We start from the raw sequence: 8,704 nt of genomic DNA, 5'->3' as shown, positions 1-8,704 counted from the left end.
TGTGTGCAATAAGATGTAGGCATCATGTCTGGAGAAGACCTCTGAGACTATCTTTTAGTTGCTTCCATATTGTTTATGGGCTCACTCTGCATCATCCACCTTCACTCCGACAATTTCTTTAGGTAAGAAAATACCTAAAAGTTGAGGTTTTGTCAAATGTGGGTGGTTTGGCTTTCTTTAAGGTGACTTTACTTATCTCTGCTCTTAGGAACTATTTATTGATTTCACAGTTTGATTCTTAGAAGTAATTTTATTCCTCTCATTACCAAGGTTTTAGGAGTCATTTTATCATCTTTTTCCTCAGTCTTCTATATCAGGATGTCTCAGGTGGGTTATAAACCACTTGCATTTCGATTACCTGGGATACCTGTTAAAATGCAGATTCCTTGGATTCCCCAAACAGTTTTGGGGGAGTGTATGTATGTGGGTGGGCATGGTAGGATGGTACAGGGTACATTCTTAGGAATAGAGGAGTCTTGAGTCTCTGTATATTTCATGGAGCTGATCTGCTAAAATGCCCACAGACTGCCTAACTGTGGACTTATATGTGAAAGAAATAAGGGCCTCTGTTAATTTACTCTTGTGGCTGAACCTAATCCTAATTGACAGAATGAATATCTCAAAGTAAAATGAAATGTATGCATCACTTCTTAAATATGGTGAGACATAAAATATGATGAAACAAAATTTTTCCACCTTGACAGAGATTATCTATCTTGGTAAGCTTTCTCCACTTTGCCTTGCAGTTTAATTTTTTTCCCACTAGAATGAAGATTCTATGGCAGAGACTGTGTAGTTTGTTCACTGCTCTATCTCCAGCTGCTAAACAGTACGTAGTAGGAATTTAGTAAATATCTGGCGAATGGATGAGTTTCTTATCACTAAAAAGAAAGCTTATCTATAGGTGATGTCTAGGAAACTTTTTTTTTTTTTTTTTTGCAGTACGCGGGCCTCTCACTGTTGTGGCCTCTCCCGTTGCGGAGCACAGGCTCCGGACCCGCAGGCTCAGAGGCCATGGCTCGCGGGCCCAGACGCTCCGCGGCATGTGGGATCTTCCTGGACCGGGGCACGAACCCGCGTCCCCTGCGTCGGCAGGCGGACTCTCAACCACTGGGCCACCAGGGAAGCCCTATCTTATTTTTCTAAAGTCCTTCCTTCCATAATTTTCATTTTATTATTTTTTTCCCTTAAGTTCTGAGAGAATTCTTCCAACTGAACTTTAAATTCACTGGTCCAATTTCTTTTACTCTCTTATGTTTTATAGTAACTCACTATATGCTCAAAAAGGACCCTCTTCTTTGAACTGCTGTTTTTTTCATTGCATACATTAATTTTCTTTGATTTATGTGTTCTTATAAGAGACTTTAAAAAAAAATTACCATCGGTAACTGAGATGAGTCCCTGTGAAGACTGGATAAGTCCATGCAAGTATTTAAAAATAACTACTTTTTACTTTCAACCATTAATTTCTCAATTCCTGTATCCTCAGGTATGCAGACAGATGCTATAGTTTAGGGTTGGAAGTATGGTTGACATTCATTGTTTTGTCTGGCAACTGACTCTTATTTCTTTTGAGAATAGCATACTTCCTCATTTGGAACACTACTTCTCCCACTGTAGCATGTATCCTGAATGAACTCTTCCATATTCCTTGCTCTCAGGAAGAACAATATGTCCAACTGAGTCATAGCATTCTGCTCCCCTGACTCAATGAGGTAGTCATGTGACCAAGCTGAGTCAAGCAGAGTCCTATGAGATTTTTTTCAAACTGGGTCAAGAGGTCAGAAGGGCCTTCTCTTTCTTGTGACTGAACTGAGAAGATATGAGCCAGGAGGCAGTGGTGGCTATAATTACAACTGAATGGGGACTTCTGGTCTGGTAAAATGCACTGATGCCAAAGAAGAAACAGAAAGGAGAGCTAGAGAGAGCTAGTTTTAGTCTTTCTGAGGCTAGTTATATCCCTATGATTTGATTACATGATTCATAATTTTTTCTTTCAGTTTGTTTAGATATTTGTCACCATCTAAATGTTGCCAAACCAAACTTGAGTCCACTCGCCTGTGTGCAGTAAAGCCAGTCTACTGACACTGGGTTGTGGTGAAGGAAAGTGCAGTGTTTATTGCAGGTGCCAGAGAAGGAGTATGGACAGCTAATACTCAAAACCCCCTAACTCTCCAGTGATGGGTTTCAGGGAAGCAGTTTTAAAGGCCAGGTGAGGGTGGGGAGTCGCAGGGTGAGTGACCAGCTCATGCACAATTCTCTAATTGGTTGATGGTGAGGTAACAGTGTGGTGTCACAGGGGTTAACATCATCAATCCTCAGGCTCCAGCTGATCTGGGGGCTCTGTGCTCATGATCATCAAGTAGTTAACTTCCATTTGGTGGGAGTTTTAGTATCTGTAAAATGACTCAGGAATGTGCATCAGACACTGTTACCTATGTTCTTCAGGGAGGAACTAAAAATTCTGTGACTGATATATGGCAGATTGACTGTTTAAATTGTTACCAGTTCTCCTGGCCCAACTAATATTTTTGTCACTACATGTTCACATTCTTTCAATCATTAATTCTTGAGCCACGCTTTTGTGACTCAGGGGGAGTCCTGGGAGACTATGGCTTTTCTACAAACAGGAGGCAGGCAGAGGACATGGGGTTGGAGGGGAGTTCCTGTCCCAGGAAGTACCCACAGGGTCCTGCTTGCTTACATAAAGATCTCCAGTAAAAGAGAATTTTTCAAGAACACTAATGATGTTGATATTTCTTAGGGAGGATGCCACTTAACTCCTTGGTAAGGTTTTATATCATTCCACTATGTTACAGAACTCTATATAGTAACAGAAGCCATATGACTACATTGGGGAGATTATCCGGATTGCTTACAATCAGGTGCTGGTCTTCCTGAGGAGCTTCTCAGGTGTTTGACAACTAAGCTATTTCTGTGACCTAGAGTGTTTTGTCTTTTGGGGGGAGTTTTACTTCATGAGACCTCAATCTCCTACCTAGTACAGAGTAGATGGAAGTCCCTAACTTATTTTTCCAAAGCCTCTAGTAAAGCTTGTGGTTTCAAATGCACTATCCAAGTCTACTGAGGTTTGAGAGGAGAAGGAGGAGGATGTGGACCTATAGTTAGGCTGCCGTATTCCATATTTTTCTGTGTTGTGTTTGTGTGTGATGGAGTAATTTACAGGAAAGAAACATTTGGGGTTGAAAAGACTGTGAAGGATTCAATTATGTGATTTTTTTTTCCCCTATGCAAAATTGTATTAACCAGCTTCCAAGAGAGTCCCTAATGATTCATGCTTCCTGGTATTTATGTCCTTGTGTCATCCCATCACAAACCAAGTATGGCTAACCTGTGTAACCAATAGGATATTGCAGAAATGACATTGTGACTCTTGACACTAGATCAGAAAGAAATTCCTGCTCCAGTCTTGCTATCTCTTGGATCTTTGGCTTTGGAGGAAGTCAGTTGCCATATTCTGAGGCCATTTAGGCAGGCATTTGGAGAGGTCCCTGTGGAGAGGAGCTGAAACCCTCTGTTTAACAATCAGCACTGTTGAGCCACTAGAGTGGATCCTTCAGCCCCAGCCGAGGCTTGGACAACCAGCCTCAGGCAACATCTTGACTGCAGTCTTATGAGAGTCTCTGAGCCAGAGCTACTAAGCCATATCTGGATTCCTGACCTACAGAAACTGTTCAAAACAATAAATGTTCATTGTTTTAAGCAGTTAAGTTTTGGGAGAATTGTTACACAGCAATCAATACATGATTAATATAAAGATCTTCATTGTTCTTAAGAAATCAACTGAATAAATGGTATAGAGTTTATCCTGATGGAAAAGATTAGGGGAAGAACAAATACAAACCAACATTTCTGCATTGGACTTGTTAATTATGAGATGCCAAGTAGAAATTCAAGTGCAGATGTCAAATATGCAGTTGGACATGAGATTTTTGAGTCTTAGAGAGAGGTCAGAGTTACAGAATGAAATTTGAGAGACATCTGTGTATAGATTCTATTTAAAATTATAGGAAGAGATGTAGATAGAGAAGAGAATAGAGCTCATCACTGAGTCACTCCTGACATTGAGGAGAGGAAGAAGAGCTAGCAGAGAAGTCAGAAAAGGCACAGTCACTGAGATAGGAAAAGAAACAAGCCTGTGTGTTAAGGAAGCCAAGAGAATAAACTCTCCAGAAGGGAGTGATCCACGCTGTCCAATGACCTGAGAGGCTGAGCAGGATGATAGCAGAGAAGTTGTCTGTGGGAGTTGGAGACACAGAGATCAGCAGCACCTTCATGAGAGCAGTCTTAGTGTAGTGGGGGAAAAATGAAGGACAATTGGAGTGACTTGACAAGAGAATGGGAATGAGGAAGTTAAGACAGACATCACTAACAGGTTCACGAAGTTTTGCAGTGAAGAAGAGGTGAGAAATGTGAAGGTAGCTGGGAGAGGATATGAAGGCAACGGGGGGTTTCTATTTGATGTATTTATAATTAAAAAATTTAAGATACAGGATACAAGGCTATGTTTGTAAGCTGATGGGAATAATTAAGCTCAAGAAAATAATTGATGATGCAGGAAAGGGATAATTGTGAGAGCAAACCCCATGAGAGACTGAGAGGGAATGGAATAGAAGTGGATATGCTGGCCTTTGATGGGAGCAGGAAATACTTCCTCCCTTCTATTAAGAAGGCAATTTAGGCTTTTTCTTTAGTAATACAGAGTGTGGGAAGGGAAAACATGTCAGAAAAACTGTCTTGCCATCTCAACTCCTACTCTATATAATTAGCTGAAGGAATTAATCTCTGATACAGATTTTGATTGACCATTCATTCGACAGGCATATATTGAACTCCAACAAAGTAGAAGTTACTTAGGCAAAGTGATAGAATATCTTTCTCTAGGAGAAACCTACTTCGGAAATGGTCATGCAATTAAGTAATTAAAATGCAATAATTTAATGTTGATAATCGAGATGTGTTCAAAGTGCTTTGGATCATAGAAGGAAGAAGGGCCCAAGCCTGTTGAGGGGAGACAGGGAAGGCTTCTTAGCCAAGACTTAATGGAAACTATAAGGAAAAGCAGGAATTTGCAATTGAGCTGGTTAACAATAGCCATAATAATAAAAATAGCAGTGATGATTCTGAGACACCTCATTCATGTATGGGAGAACACAGTAAAAAGGTGACGGTGAATCCTTTTCTACATTTCTTCCTGTGGTTTATGTGAATATTTTCACATATTTGCATATTAGCTGTTTAGTGGACTGTCCTTGGAGTTGTCTGTTTAGCAGCATGTAAGTGTACTGATTTAGGCTTGATGACTCCTAAACCACAACAGATTTTAGACGTCTTCAGAGATAAGGAATTGAACATTTCCTTAAAAACTAATATCAATATCTAATAGCTTTCAAGGGGAAATTCTGCATTTTAGAATTTAAGCTAATCTCTGTGAAAATTGTATCTTAAGTATCGTGTGTTGAATGTGCATGTGTGTATATAAAATTGAAATTCAGATAAAAAATCTTGAATGTATGTGGGGTATACTAGCTAATCAGAATTTTCTCTTTAATCAGAATACTGTTGGTTTCAATATTATTGTTGAACATCTTTCCAAAATAAATCACTTTCCTTTGATGCCGTGTTAATGCTTAAAAATGCATATTAAGGGCTTCCCTGGTGGCGCAGTGGTTGAGAGTCCACCTGCCGCTGCAGGGGACACGGTTTCGTGTCGCTGTCCGGGAAGATCCCACATGCCGCAGAGAGGCTAGGCCCATGAGCCATTGTCACTGAGCCTGCGTGTCCAGAGCCTGTGCTCCGCAGCGGGAGAGGCCACAACAGTGAGAGGCCTCTGTACCGCAAAAAGAAAAAAAAAAAAAAAGCATATTAAAATTATATGGAAAAATTTTTAAGTAATTTTCAATTTTGTTTCGGTTAGGGTTTTACTATACTTGAATGTTACAGTGTTTAGTCCCCCTCCCTGGGTTTTTTCTCTTTGAATAATTCTAATTTGTGTGTGTGTGTGTGTGTGTGTGTGTGTGTGTGTTTATGTGTTTGTTTAGTGCATGACAATAGGCAATACAGTTTTATAAATTATATTCTGCCATTAATGCAGAAGTTTAGTTTTTTCCTTACAGCCATTCACATGAAGTAGTTTTCCCTTATGTCTTCTTTTATTCTATCTACTTTTTTCCCCTTCATCCTTTGTCTCATCTGATGGCGAGGTAGCAGTAAGGAAGGAGGCTACAGGGAACTCTAGTCTTCATATCATATGTCATTTTATAGACTTCTACTTTTCTTTGAACTTTAGTGCTAATTCTTTATTCTCTTTTAACTCTGCTTAGTCGGGGCTTTTAATATCCTGCAGGGAGTAAAAATTAATAATGAATTTTAGTCAGTGTATGTGGAAAATGCTAATGTAATATACAACCATCAAATATCTGGGTTCCCCTTTGTTTAATGGAATTTTTGTGTTTTTCAATTAAAAGTGATTCATTAATAATCAATTGGTCTTTAGCTGTGCAACTATACATGTTTAAGATATGAATGTATGTATGTATGTATGAATTCCCAAATCAGAAAAAATCCTTTGGTGGACTGCTCCATAACTATATTATGTACATGGGAAATCTGGTAAACTCAGGGTATGACAAAAACATTAGTAGAAGGGAATTTATAGAGGAGGGGCAGTTTGTGTATTTTTTGGTCATTAAAGACTGCATGAAGACTATAAATGACTCTGCCTTGAAGGAACTTCATAGAACAAGGAACATTATCTCCTAGTGTAGTGGACATTTGTTGATTGATTACATAACATCTCTTTCCCTTACCCACCTTCCTTATAATACCCAGATTTTTCTTAGGCCATCCACCCCTTTGGTACATGGCCCATAAGTTCAGGGAGATATACTACTGCCAGCTCAGGGGGTAGCCCTGAATTGCCTTAAACCAATAAGAACATTCAGTTCTCCTGGATGCAGTTAGTGTTGGTTGGATTTAAGCCAATGAGTATGTTGAATTTGCCATGTTCTACAAAAATCCTTCCAGCTCCTATAGGAGGGTTGTGAAGTCAGGTAGGTACACAGCTGAAGATGGCTAGCAACTACACAACATCTGGCAGATACCATAAGGAAGGGGGGAAAATCCCCAAATATAATTTTACAAAGTTGGATCATGAAAGTCAGGAAGTTGTGCTAGAATCCTAGTAATACCTGTTTAGAAAGTCATCTTGCATTTTCAACTATAGCAATAATCATTAGTGGCATGTTCAAGGAGTTTAATTTATGAGCGTCAAAGATCTACACATAAAAATAGCCCTTCCTTTAAACTTAATTTTTCTCTGTTCAGATCGTTGAATTAAAGGACTGTTAATTCCTCAGAGTACCTATATTTGGGGACTAATTTAGGAATTCAACTCAAATAAAAAATTATTCTAGGGGAAAAGTTAATTCCCAGTTCTAACTGACAGTGAATCATAAATGAATTTTTAAAATACAATCCATTCATAAGTTTAGAATTTATTGTATCTATGAGAGGTTTGATAGCGTATTAGAAAGAATTGGGAGATTGGGATTGACATATATACACTACATGTATAAAATAGATAACTAATGAGAATCTACTGAATAGCACAGGGAACTCTACTTGGTGCTCTGTGGTGACCTAAATGGGAAGGAAATCCAAAAAAGATGGGATATATGTGTATATATAGCTGATTCACTTTGCTGTACAGCAGAAACTAACACAGTATTGTAAAGCAACTATACCCCCAAATTAAAAAAAAAAAAAGAACTCTGCTCTAGGAAGGAGTCAAAGAATATTGATTCTAATGTGGCCCTACCATTAATTAGCTATGTAACTTCCCCAAGTCACCTCCCTGGTTCTTTATTTTCTTGTCTGTAAAATAGAGAAGTTGACGTAGATTTCTTAGATTCATTCAGTTCCAGCAAACTTGTAATAAATTTATCAAATGCCAGAACACACGTTTATTTAACAGTGATTTTAATACGGAGTTTTAAAAATGGGTTTTGAAAAACACTTTTGTGGGTTTACTATTGTTCTTCTGGATCATTAAATATTATTAATAAACGTAATTTTACCTTAGGGCATTTAGTTTAATACATTAGTTAAGATCATTCTAATAATGGTAGCAAGATGATAACTAAATAAGAGTGTATTAGAGATAATTTTAAATGCATTTTTTACTGATTCTAAATGATTTTAAATTAGTTCATTTTTAATTATTCTACTGATGTATTGATTTAAGAGTACTTTTGTTATTTCCCCAAATAGTTTTATTGCTTTATAATTTTATTATGTACTAATTTGATAGCATTTGTTAGAAATTTTAAACCAAATAATTAATATTTATGTATATATTAGCATATTATATATGTATTATATAATTAATATGTATATAATAATATGTATTATATGTATATGTGTATATAATATGTATATATATGTATATAATGTGTATATAATAATATACATATGCATATAATAATATGTATGTGGACTGCATAGGAAAGTCATGAAACCTAATTTTGGGTCCTGTGTGAGAAGGAAACACCTGAGCTAATCTTGACAAATAAATTGGAATTAGCCAGGTGAAGAAAGGAATGAAGGAAGTCTCGTGAGAAGGAGTAGCTTATACAGAGTCATGGAGGTTTGTTAGTATGGAATATTTGGGGCATTGCAAATA

This window comes from Leucopleurus acutus (assembly GCF_964270905.1).
Source record: "Leucopleurus acutus genome assembly, chromosome: 2".
Classification (NCBI taxonomy): domain Eukaryota; kingdom Metazoa; phylum Chordata; class Mammalia; order Artiodactyla; family Delphinidae; genus Leucopleurus; species Leucopleurus acutus.
The sequence above is the reverse complement of the archived record's forward strand: the minus strand, read 5'-3'. Positions refer to the sequence as shown.